The 13,194-nt window shown below is 44.6% G+C and overlaps 1 long non-coding RNA gene across 1 annotated transcript; it reads right to left on the reverse strand.

Moving 5' to 3' along the window:
- Positions 1-3,012: 3,012 nt before the first annotated feature.
- Positions 3,013-3,769, reverse strand: LOC142601244 (uncharacterized). The gene is made up of 3 exons (XR_012834845.1): positions 3,632-3,769; positions 3,220-3,304; positions 3,013-3,100 (listed from the first exon to the last, which is right to left on the reverse strand). It is a non-coding gene; the product is annotated as an uncharacterized LOC142601244 (long non-coding RNA).
- Positions 3,770-13,194: the final 9,425 nt, after the last annotated feature.

Consider the following 13,194-nt stretch of genomic DNA (forward strand, 5'->3'; position numbering starts at 1 on the left):
CTGCTTCAGAAAGGGGAGATACATGCAGCGACAAGTCCAACTGTGCATGGTTTTAGGGAGGGTGAATCTGTGGGTGTAACTATGTCATCCAGTGTACCCAAGTTCACAAAACAGGCCTATGAGCCTGAGAAAAAAGGCAGAGCAACAGAGAGACAGAGAAAAAAAGTGAGAAGAGAGGGAGAGAGAAGAGAGAGGAAGAAAGAAGGACAGACAGACAAAGAAAGAAAAGGAAGGAAGAAAGGAAGGAAGGAAGGAAGGAAGGAAGGAAGGAAGGAAGGAAGGAAGGAAGGAAGGAAAAAACAGAAAAAAGAAAAAAGAAAAATAAGAAAAAAAGGAAAAGAAAAAAGAAAAAAGCCCACCACAACAAAAAAAGCCAAAAAAAGGAATGGAGGGAAATTTATACATCTCGTTTATAAGTTATGACTTTTCATGTAGCCTAATTTTCATCACTGAGTCAAAATATGAGATTTAACCTAGAAAATGCACTTAGGAAGTAAAACACAGCAAATACCATAATGATGGAAATACAGTCACAGGCAGCAGTAAACTGAAAGGCTCAAGGGTGCAGACTAGCACCAAACAGCACTCCATCCCCAAAAATCAAGAGACAGTACCAAGCTAGATGAATATCTCTGAACAACTTTTGCTCTTAAACTGTTCAAATCCATATCTGACCTCTGCTGGCCAGGTTTTTCTAGTCTTTTACATGATCCATTTATGGAACAGCACACACCAGCTTCCCAGGCACGGCTGAGGCTGGTAGGTGATATTTTGCATATGACTATTTGGTTCCTCTCAGTGGAGGAATTACACCAAGTTTTTAAGCAACTGATGAATCCAACCACTATTTCTGTTTTCCAAACCCTGAGCAGACACCAGTACTTTGGAAGATAGCATTTGGCAGAGTGAGGTATATGACTGGTCTCCCAACAGATACCCAGGCAGCGTGGCCTCGTTTCGCTCGCCTGCCTGGGAACTCCCCGGGTCAGGTTTCCCACGGGCTAACACACCTTACTGCCACCCCGCCACTGGGACAGCCACGACTGCCTTGACAGAAAAAAACCCACCCTTTGCTTATAGAGTACTTTGTGGCCAGGCTATTATTAACACAGATTTTTATGTTCACATTCTTGCTGTGTTTATATGAAATAGAATCAACGTTATTTGCTTGTTTTAAACTTTTAGCAAGCGTGGAGAGAATGTGCCTGCATGGGAACATGCAGGACTGGCCATCAAAGAGGGATGAGTTCTCTTTGACTCAAACATGCATCCAAAATGCATGTGACAGGTAATTGGTTAGTTTAATACATCACTGAGAGGCATTCCCACATGGGTGTGCTACAGGGACCTGGGACAGCACAAATAAACCAGGGTGAGATGCATATTGCAGAGGTACAAGTCTCCACAAACAGCCCAACCTTGTGCTCAGCCCTCACCGAGAGCCTCATGGGGCTTGTGGAAGCGTCCCTCCTCCTGAGCACTGCAGGGCACATCCCAGCTCTTCGGAAATAATAACCACATAATTTCATGTGAACATCTGACAGTGACAGCTACATCAACACTAATCACAGGTAGTCTCTGAAAGTAGTTTCAGACACAAATTGTAGCATTCCTCACAATTACCAAGTCCTGTTTTAATGGCAGAGTTTGTGAGCTCTCACGCCATAATATAAAGTGTATTGTGCACAGGAATCAACAGCTTCACATGAACTTAAATGTACTTTCTTCTTAAAAGCATAGATATATATTACAGTTGGGTTTGCATTGTAATCCTTGGCTAGCCACAAAAAAACCTGTAGACTTAGATGCTTGTCCCCTGTTAATGAGCCCACAAGACTGATTTCTTGGTGTTATGACATCAATGCGACCTCATATTTACATGGAAAAAATCACCGGCAGAAAACAGCAGCACAAGTCGAATCCTGAAATCCTTTCCTGAGCAGAAACTCTCATCAAAGTCAGTAGGACCAAAGATGTAAGGATCAATTACGTAAAAGTTTCAGGGCTGTTCTTTCAATCTACATATCTAAAAAAAAACCTGTTAAAATGCGTCAGATCAGTTTGCTTTGTGTCTTTTCTTGCCAGCATGAAAAATGCCTTGATGATTGCACAATAACAATCCTTCAAAGAATAGCTCTGATTTGACTTAAAAAACTTCATGATGCTGGCTTAGCCACGTAGACTACACTTGCCTTTGGGACAAATGAGATACTTTCTGCCTATCAAGCTGAAATCCATGCAGCAGTTCTCAGATTTTAATGAGCAGAAAATCTTTGTTGGAAAGACAGGTTAGACTTGATTTATTTTTTTTTTTAAGATGAGAAAATACTGTCAGTAGCAGTGGGAAGGACTTGATGTGTGTTCACTGGTTACAGCAGTTACAAGATCTTGTATATGAAAAAAGGATTAGAGCAGCATGGATTTCACTTTTTGTAGACCTGGAAAATTTAGTTACAGGTTCATATTGGTGAACAAATGCCATGAGCTGATCCCACTGGTATCGACATTAAGGAGAATTTTGTCATGCATTTTCTAAGGAACAGTTCTTACTTATTTTCTTTATTCCATACCCAAGAATCTTACCTGAGCAGCTCAGGGATTTAACTTTGCAACACGCTGCCAGGACATTATAACACAGACAGTGTAGAAGACCTGATTTTAAAGATTTGTCTTAGTATAGGCACTGCTGTAGGAGCAGGGAATGGAGCCTACAGTGCAGGTAGCAGGCAGTCATGGAAATCAAGGACTGTAGACTGAATTTAAGAGTGGCAACACAGCTCCTAGTGTAAAGCAAAAGAGGATGATGTGATTCATGGGTGTATGAACAAGGAAGTAGTGAGTAGAAGTGGGGAGCTGATCTTATCTCTCCCCACTGCTCTGGTAAGACTAATATTGGCATAGTGCAAAAAGTTCTGATGCTCGTATTTTAAATGGGAAAAGTTGGAGACAGGTCAGAGAGAGGAGGGGAGAAAATGTCTCTCTAGTGAAAGCCTGGAAGGGATCTCTGCTTACCGTATCAAAAAGATGGAGACATGACTTGATTAAAGTGTACAAGTACCACCACAACAAGATAATACCATATGCAAAAGATCTCCTTCATCTAGTGGAGAAAGCACAGCAGGAATCAACAGCTAGAAGCTGAAGCCAAACAAATTCATACAAAGAAACCCAGGCATGCATTATTAATAGTAAGAGCAATTAATTCTGGGAACTACTTACCAAAAGTAGGGTTGGATTCTCTGTCTCTTGATGTTTTCAGATCAAGATTGGATGTCTTCCTAGTAGAGATGCCCTAGGCAAACCCCTACGAAAGGGAAGCAAGGTGAGACATAATAGTCCATGATATACCATCAGACCAGTTGACTGGATGATCCTGTTGTTACTACTCACTGACTCTATCTCTGCTAGTAAATTAAAGTGTCAGGACCCAGGCCGAGACTCCAGAGCGTGATCACCTACACAATTAAATTGTTACGATAGTCCCTCATGTGCTGTTGGCCTGGGTCAACTAGCCCTCTCCCAGACACACTTAGCGCAGTTTGGGAATGAGCATAGTCGAGGGCCACAGGAAATTTGGACATGGGCACCCTGTTTTGGAGAGGAGAGGAATGTAATGGTGGTACATGCTGACCAGACCCTTTGGTTGGCAAAATCCAGCTTTGCCTGTATTACTGGCAAAGGCTTGAGTCAAATATGGCTGCACAAGGTTCAACGTCAAGCAAGAGAAATGCCTGTGAATCAGATATTCCAGAGCCGCCTCTGAGTAGGTGGAATGATGTTGACACACTCACAGCTTGGATGAGCCCTAAAAGGCAAAAAAGAAGAATGTTTTGACATATTTTAAATATTCAGAAAGGATAATTGTTTCCTGCAGTAACTGACATTCCATAGGAGTAGTGTATTCCTGCCAGTCATGTCCATACTAGATAGAGATGTTGAAGCAGTGCTTCCCACACAGGGAATTGCAATTAGGCAGCACAGAGCCTGATAACTGGGATCTTTTAAGTGTCAACAAAGCTTCCTATTCCAGTACTCACTTGGTGCTCATTAGCAGCATTGAGTTAATGTGTTTTGCTGCTGTTGCTGATGATGTACAGAGACCCAACTGCTACCCCTCGATGTCTGCTGTAATAGGAAAACAAGGAATGCAAGTTCATTACAAGATCTAGTATCTCATCTCAGGGATCCCAGAAGGATGATCTTCACTGTTTCCAGTGCTGGAAGCATTTCTTGCCTCCTGAATGTTAAACAGATACTAACCCTCAGGCTTTTTATGGAAGAAAAAAATCCCATATACTCTGACTAAAGGTTTAGCAGGCTCTAAACAATTTCTACAATGAAATTGCATCTATAGTGCATATTTTTCAGCACTGTTGAACCTGGAAGCACAGTAAATTATATGGACCATAAAGAGAGTTAGGCAGTAGTTGCTGGGCTACCATGGTACACATCAGATGTCCCTAATCCATAGTTTCGTCTGTTGGGAGACATTGGACAAAAGACTGGCATTATAGCAAGCCTCTACGTAAAAACTTCCAGAGTTCATCTCCATTCATAAATCAACCAACACAGAACCCCCAAGAGAAAATGAAATAGTATTATCCTTTCTTCTAGTTGAAGAAATCAAGACACAAAGGCTGGGTGCTTTTGGTTCACACGATGCCCAAAAAGAACTGAAGGGCAGGTCTCCATTGCTGGTTCCTATGCAGAGACACCACGTAGCTTTATGAGCACTGCATACCTCCAAACCAGATGTTTTCCTCCATGCTGAGTACCACAGTGCCAGGACTAACTAACTTAACAGATGGTATCCAAATGAAGGAGTTTAGCATTAGTTCATGTATCTCCACAAAACACCTAAACCAGCCTTATGCTCTGCGTGTATCACAAGAGTCTCTTGCCGAAGAAAACTGAGCAATTCCAGGTCTCTCTGAGACTTGCTGAAAAAGCGCTACAGCTGCAGCAAGGGAATGCAAAAAGACACTTTTCAGTTCTCTTCTGCAAGCCTAAAGATCCTATGCTGACAACAAGGTCATCTATCTCAGATCAAGGTTTATTATTTTTGTGAAACTCAGATCACTCAACACCTGGAGGCAATTTCCTAAGCATCTGCATTTTTACAATGTGAAGCCAAGGTGGGATGAAAGGGCAAAACCCAGTCAGCTCTCAGAAATCCTGGCACTGCTGGGCTTTGCAAGATTGCCTTAGCTGAGTAAAGTTGTCATTCGCGGGGTATCCATGAAATGCTTCTGGTTTAAGTGAAGCAACACTGTGGTTGTGCTTTTCCTTTCATTATACAGAACACCCATATTTTAGAAAATTTCAGTCACATTTCATCCTGGCCTTAAAAATTTATGTTGTCATAAAAAGTGGATATAACACTGAAAAGCAGCACTCTGAACAGAGGATACAAATATACTAGCAAAGTGTAGAGAGGCCCATGTGTTGGCCATCGCTCATTCCCAACCCAGGCCAGCTTGCACTCTTACAGTCACAGCTCAGGCGTGGTTCAGGAGCTGAACTGTTGCCCACAGGCATTTTGGATGTGGTCACTCAGTTTTGGGGAAGAGGGTTGCTTACTTGTGTGGCCATGAGGCATGCCACAACTCTAGACCATGGGGCAGAAAGCAGTCCTTGAACTATTTTTTATTCACAGTGGTGCCATCTTAGGATTTATCTCACCAGGACATGAGAGAACAAGAGCAAATGAGGCTCTCAGCAGCACTTCAGACATCGGGACTTAGCAGAAGGCAATAAGTTACTGTAAAAAAGTCAAGATTCAATTTAGGACACTAAGTTGAGATGGCTACATCAAGATGCCAACATGTGAGGCAAAGGAGCAGTTCAATTTTTATCACCTGAGACCTTCTTTGTGCCTTCTCTGGCTTCTGGACAACAGTGCAAAAGACTTTGTGTCTTTTCTGTGCTGTGTCACTTCTCACAGCACCACATAAACGTCTTGTGCACCCCAGGACATGTGTATGGGCAACCGAGCTGAGCTCACTGGCTGTGCTGACAAGCTCTCCACTGACCATGATGGTCTCCTATGTAAACTGCATACTAGGTGTGGTTTGCATGTAGACAATGAAATTCAGGAGTTTTAATATAAAGCTGAAACCTACCCCAACTTTCTAAAGGACTAGTCATTAAATTTATAATAAATTTCATTAATTTAAAAAGACAGACAAATAAAATCATATATTGGTCTTAATGAAGATGATTATAAAGAAAAAAATCAGAATACTACTCTTATTTGTTCTGTTCCAAGCATAGAGAGGTACAGATATTAAGGGCTACCTGTGTTGGTTTTGCGTGGCAAGGTTTTGGTAGCGGGGGGGGGCTACAGGGGTGGCTTCTGTGAGAAGCTGCTAGAAGCTTCCCCTGTGTCTGATAGAGCCAATGCCAGCCGGCTCCAAGACGGACCCGCCGCTGGCCAAGGCCAAGCCAATCAGCGCCTCTGTGATAACATATTTAAGAAAGACAAAAACAGTTAGAGAGCGTTTTTTGCAGCCAGAGAGAGGAGGGAGAAGATGTAAGAACATCTGCAGACACCAAGGTCAGTGAAGAAGGAGGGGGAGGAGGTGCTCCAGGCGCCGGAGCAAGATTCCCCTGCAGCCCGTGGTGAAGACCATGGTGAAGCAGGCTGTCCCCCTGCAGCCCATGGAGGGAGGATGAGGGGGTGTAGCGATTCCACCTGCAGCCCGTGGAGGACCCCACGCTGGAGCAGGTGGAGGCACCTGAAGGAGGCTGTGGCCCCGTGGGAAGCCCGCGCTGGAGCAAGCTCCTGGCAGGACCTGTGGATCCGTGGAGAGAGGAGCCCACGCCAGAGCAGGTTTGCTGACAGGACTTGTGACCCCGTGGGGGACCCACGCTGGAGCAGTTTGCTCCTGAAGGTCTGCACCCCGTGGAGGAGACTCACGTTGGAGAAGGCCGTGAAGGACTGTCTCCCGTGAGAGGGACCCCACGCTGGAGCGGGGGAACAATGAGTCCTCCCCCTGAGGATGAAGAAGCGGCAGAAACACCGCGTGATGAACTGACCGTAACCCCCACTCCCCGTCCCCCTGTGCCGCTGGGGGGGGCGGAGGTTGAAGCCGGGAGTGAAGTTGAGCCCGGGAAGATGGGAGGGGTGGGGGGAGGTGTTTTAAGATTTTGGTTTTATTTCTCATTCCTCTGCTCTGTTTTGCTTAGTAATAAATAAGATGAATTCCCTCTCTAAGTTCGGTCTGGTTTGCTCGTGATGATAATTAGAGAATGATCTCTCCCTGTCCTTATCTCGACCCGTAAGTTTTACCTTTTCTCCCCTGTCTAATGAAAGAGGGGAGTGATAGAGCGGCTCTGGTGGGCACCTGGCCCTCAGCCAGGGTCAACCCACCACACTACCGTTACGGATTTCCATACTTTGTATTTCTATTCATTCTGCCATTCTAGTTACTGAAACTTTGTCTACATGAGAAGGTATTGCATTTTTAGAGAAGGTCATGAACAGATCACATCTGTGGATGCAGCGCTGGTCTCTAATGTTTTTTAATATTTTTGTCAAGCATAGAAAGGAAAGGTGGTAATAAATTCCCAGGTCATATCTAGCCTATTACTGCCCTCTCTACAACAGTGACAATGAGTCTTCTCAGATGGGTGTGCTGCAGTGTGAGAACTTCCAACCAAAGAAACAAAGGGACAGTAGCAAAAAGAGGGAGGCTTGGCAAATGGCTAAGAGACTTTACTGAACGTATTCGGACTTGCCAAACTGAGCCCCAATATATGACCTGGCATCTGTCAGGACGTGTCCATGTCCACTATATGCTCAGTCTCGTGATGGGCATGTTGTCAGGCAGAGGAGCCTGACAGATCTCTCTTCTCCACTCTGCAGTTGACAGTCTGCTGGATCATAGAATCATAGAATACCTTGAGTTGGTGAGGGATCCTGGAAGCATCCCTCACCTCGTCATCGTCATCCCATTTTTTTGGTCTTGTCTGCTTACTTTTGTAACACTTTCAGCATGTGCTGCTACACTGGGTCCAATTTTCAACTATGATTCCTTGAAAACTCAAGCAACCCTGACTCAACCTCCCATTCAGAAACTTGGGAGACTAAATGACTCTCTCTGTGCACCCTGGATTAAGCAGTGTTTTCCTAGTCACAGCAGCAAGCTTTAACGAAGTGTTTTAAATGAGCAGAACTTTATTAGAGGGAAGGGAGGGAAGGAAACAGAAGGAAGTATTAGTCTGGGAAACCTGAATTAATGGTCAGCAAGTCCTAGTCTTGCTCCTCAGCATAGTTATTAAGGAATTAGCCTGGACTAAGCTTTCTGCTCGCAGCCGTGATGGTGCGGAAGGGACAGCTGCTGCCCTCCTCCCTGGTCACATTCCCCTTGAAGCATGCCTGTGCTCAGGATGGTTCAGTGGGGTGACTGGTCATTTTCAGGGCTGTGAGTATCCCATGGACAACGATCCCAGCCTTGCTGCTGGTGAAAGATGTCCCCATGGAGTCCTCAGGCTAGACAGATGCTCCCAGTTGCCTCAGACTGGTGCCCCATAGCCTCCATGCCATGGGTTTTGCCATGGGCTGCTGTGGATCATGCAGTACCACCTCTTGCTTACAGCTGTGGAACCTGCTGCCATCTGCAGTCATCACTCTCTCAGGCTACCTCCTCACCTTCTCAGGGCCATCCACCTGGAGTTCTTTTGGGAAGCTGGGGGTGGCTCTTCTTCAGGCTCACCAATGGGTAGACTCCACACCTTTTAAGATAACCAGCCATCATGTTTACAAGCCTTCTGGGTGCAGCAGTTGTCTCCTACTATGTGTTTTCACTGTACCAAGGGCAAAAAATGTAAAGCTTCTAGCTATTACTAATGTAAGTGACAATGATGGTTTCAATAATACAATACTACATGGTCCATGAGACAATTGTAACTCTACCAAATGGCCAAAAATCATGGGAATGCAAACAGGGAGGTGGGATAAAAAAAATACAGTGTAAGTAAGTAGTGAACTGGTGAAGCACTGGCCTCTTTCTTTGCAATGGAGAATGTGGTTGATAACTGTCACCCCTCTGATGCCCAAGAAGAGGGGTGTGTGCTCAGGTAGAAGGGGAAGCATGATGCAAAAGGAGGTTAAGGAAAAGAAACACAGGGAACAACAAAGGGGGAAAAGGATGAGCAGAGCACATGATGTGAGACAGGACAGGAGTGCAGGATAAGGGAGAGAAACAGCCAATCTGAGACATGGTACAGCCGTTTCCTACCCACAATGTTCCATCTTCCTTGAAGATACCCCCTTTTCTTCCTTCTCCACCTTCAGGTCTTCACTACCAATACACTCAGTGTCCATGGGGCTGCAGACCAGGACACCTTCTGCCTGGGCAGCCACAATGGCACCATTGCTAGTGACATCCAAAAGAGCCTGGAAATCCTTGTTTCTAAGGTACCTTGTTTCTGGTACCTTTCCTCCTCCCCCCTCAGCATGCTTTGGTACTGATATTAGCCTTGAAGGTCCTTACATCAGGAACGACTTGCATTTGGTTCAAGTTTGCCAAGTGATATTATAATCTATATTTGTATTTCTCCAAAGCCTTGCTAACAGGTCCCACGATATATTCTCCCTCTCATTATGTGTTACAGAAACTCCCTTCGAACCGTCTCCACTCCCCATGCACGCAGAGCAGCATGCATGGGGTTAACTGAGCTCTTCACAGCATTCAAATTTTTGAAAAATGGGCCACGGGCATTGTAGCTTTCAGCGTGTTTCCTCCTGTGCGGAGGCGCAGAGCTGGAGCGCGCTGTGGGTGGCAGACATGAGTGACATGGTACAAAGTTCAGGCTGGTCCGACTCGGCTGAAGCTGCAGCTGAGTTAAAGGCAGCAGCGCTGGGAGTGGAGAAATGTCTCTGTTGGGTATGATAATGGAGTGTGAGAGATGTTGGGAGGTGAAAGCCATGGCAGACCAAGCCAGCAGCAGGAGCCTGCAAACGCTCATCTCCAGGCGCCCCTCATCCAGGCTGCCTCGTTCCCAAGGATGTGATTCATGGAGACACAGTAATCAAGGGAAATGTGAAATAATTGACATTCACCCCACCCTCTCACAGCGAAAAATGTGTTGGCTTTCATGTCCTGCAGGCAACTTGCTCACGTACGCCGTGTGTTCCTCGGAGCAAGAAAACGACCAGTGGTATTTCACCGGAGAAGAGAACCACCCGAGCAGCGCCGAGGACCACGCAGGACGAGAAGGAGAAGAGCAAACAATCCTCAGCACCCGGCACTGGGAGAGGCCATCCTCAGGGCTGGGACAAGCTGTCAGCCCAAGGGGCATCAGGCTGGAATGATGGTGCCATATTTCCTGCAGCTGACAGTGAGGAGTCATGGGATGAAACGGAGACTTTCCCTGTGGAAGAGCCCTGCTTCACATAAAAAAAAAAAAAAAAAAAAAAAAAAAATTCAATTTGGTGCCATGTGCATAGCTCAGCTCTGTTACGACTTGTGTGTGGTTTTTGAGCAGCTGTCCTCATGGCTGGAGAGGCATCAGCCATTTTGTGCTTAGGCACAAATTAAAGTATGTCTTGTCTTTGTTTTCCCATCATGTGTCCTCTCTGTACCACATACAGCTGATCTTTACCCATCCTTACGTTATGGGAAAGGGCAAAGCACCTAAGAATTCAAGTGCATTGCATCAGAGATAATGCTTTTTAAAAAAAAAATGACACAAAAACCCCACCCTGGGTGTGTGGTGACAATGCCTCCCTCCTTCAGGTGGAGAGAGGTTTGGGGACTTTTCAACATCAATCTGGCAGTTTGGGCTCCTGTTTCAATGGAGCTTCTTCATTAAATAAATCCTATTTAAATATGCTTCTCTATCACCAGAAGAACCACTCTGGGCAAATCCACCTCTCTTCCTTGAGTAAATGTGATGAGCTCACTCATGTGAACTGGATCTGCACTGCTTAAAGTTAGTAACAAACAACTTAGTTAAATAAAATAATTAGCATTTTAGCCATTTCTTGCTCAGATTCTCATTTCCTGATTTCTCTTTACTATCTATGTAGGAGGAAAGCAAGTAGGATCTTCGTCATCCTTTCTGGCTGTGAGGCAATTAATTCCTCCTTTTAATTGTGAAGGTGTTTTGCCATAAATGGTTTAACTTCTACCTGGGCTGTCTTCTGCATCTCCCACTGCTTCTCAAAACCTTTGAGAAATGCAATGTGTTATCACTGCACGAGCTCCCTAACTCCCACATTGTGCTGCCTCTGGAAAATACTTCCGTGGGGACACCTATTATGTCAAGCACTTTTTTTAAATTATAGGGGCTTTAAGTGGGCCTGCTCCCTGCCAGTCCTGATTACATTGCTGTGAGGACAGACAGACGGCTGGCGTGTTGTCCCTGCCGAGGCTGCCCCTCTGCCCCCTTCCCATGGGGTCAAGGCTGCTTTTTGGGGAGCAATTTACTGCCTCTGTGACTGCTTCTTCCCTTGGTGGAACGTGAAAGGAAAAGGAATCACTCCACAAGTACCCTGGCAGCTAGAGAGGGTTAAAAGTTTCTTCCAGAAACCTGTTTTATCTGAAGTTTTTGGTTAATATGAACCAAAATGGTTTGCTAGAACATGTATCCCCTCTGGAGAGGGGAAAAAAGGGAGAGATTTTTGCTTAACACAGGAGAAATTTATTCCATCAAGGTAGCTAACAGGCCAGTGTCAGGGACCATTGCCTAGACAAGAGTTCAAAAGTCCTTTCTACAAATAGTTGGACATGAGGACAGGGACTCGACCTTTAGTCTGCCTTCTGAATCTGAGTATTAAAAAACCCATTTCCTGTTTAGTCAGAGGTTGAATTAATACTTAGAGGGGAAATTTTGGCTTGGGTTGAACCAAGAAACAGAAATTTGAGGTTTCTGGGGAAGAGAAATACTTCTGTTACCATCTAAGATATTTTTGATCTAAACCAAAATGTTTTAAGACTCTTGTGGGAGATAGAACTTAAACCTTCAAAGGTTTGCTTTTGTAAATTTAGGATAATTTTAAAAGTCAAGATGCCTTTCTGCAATGAAAAGTGAAAAGTTATGTTTGGCAAATCCCAGGAAGAAATACCAAAGTAATAATTTCAAAAAATATGCCTCCATTTTGAGGGTCAGTATTTTTTTCTAAACTAAACCCATATCAATAAATAGATTTGGTCTCTCTAAAGGTGGGGATTTTTTTTTTTTCCGGGAAAAAAAGTACTTTTTGTAAAATTAAAGGTAAAATGCTTCCACATTCTCTCACCACACCTGGAATAAGGACCTTGACCATTTGGCTACGTTGGAGTAGGTGTGCTTCTCACTCTTTCATATTATTTTTTAATCTCTAAAAATTAGTGGTTTCCTCCTGTGGCGAAAAAAGGAACCAGTTTTCTGCTCAGAGCCCTTGCCGGGCTGTGCCCTGTCTCCCAGCAGAGGTGAACTCCATTCCAAACCTACTTTCCCATTGAAGGCCTGACGAACGCATGGGAGCAGTTTACAAGTGGGAACACTGTCAGCAAGCCCACTCACACTTCCCGGTCCTCTGGCATCTCACCAGGCTGCTGACAGAGAAAGAGACAACAAAGGAATTACCTAAGATGTGTGGCACAGTCTCTTGTGGACTAATTCCTGAAGAAAGCAAGCCAAAATTATCCTCCACATTTGAGTCTCTTACTGTCCAAAGAAGAGAAAAAAACCACTACTGAACTACTTTTGGTGAATAAGTATCAGGGCATGTACCTGTGTTTAATATCTTGAGCTGGATATCAGTTACACTATTGTGAGTAATATCGGCCGGATTATTACTATTTTGCCACTCCTACAAGACTCAGAGGATGGCAAGCCAAAATTGTTGCCCTTATCTGTTCTGCTTGTTTGCTCTTGTGAAAAGCGAGGGACAGGTTTTTGAGTGGGGCAGGTTTTCGAGGGCTCCTTGTCAACAGCTGTACCTGCTTTCAGCACGATTCACACCCAAAGGCAGGTCAGCGAGCATTATTTTCATTTCCCTTGGAAATGTACTGAGAAACGCCAGGGGTGAGATTTTATGTAATGCAGTGATGTGGTACAGCACTCCGCAGGCAATTTACTGGACCTTGTGATTTAGACTAGCATGAATAAGCAAGGTGACTTTATTAAAATCTCACTCCTGCCTCTACAGTATTGCTGAAACAAAAAGTTTTACATGATCTCAGCATCAGGCATGCCGGTTTG

Source organism: Balearica regulorum, chromosome 3, assembly GCF_011004875.1.
Source record: "Balearica regulorum gibbericeps isolate bBalReg1 chromosome 3, bBalReg1.pri, whole genome shotgun sequence".
NCBI classification, from domain to species: Eukaryota; Metazoa; Chordata; class Aves; order Gruiformes; family Gruidae; genus Balearica; species Balearica regulorum.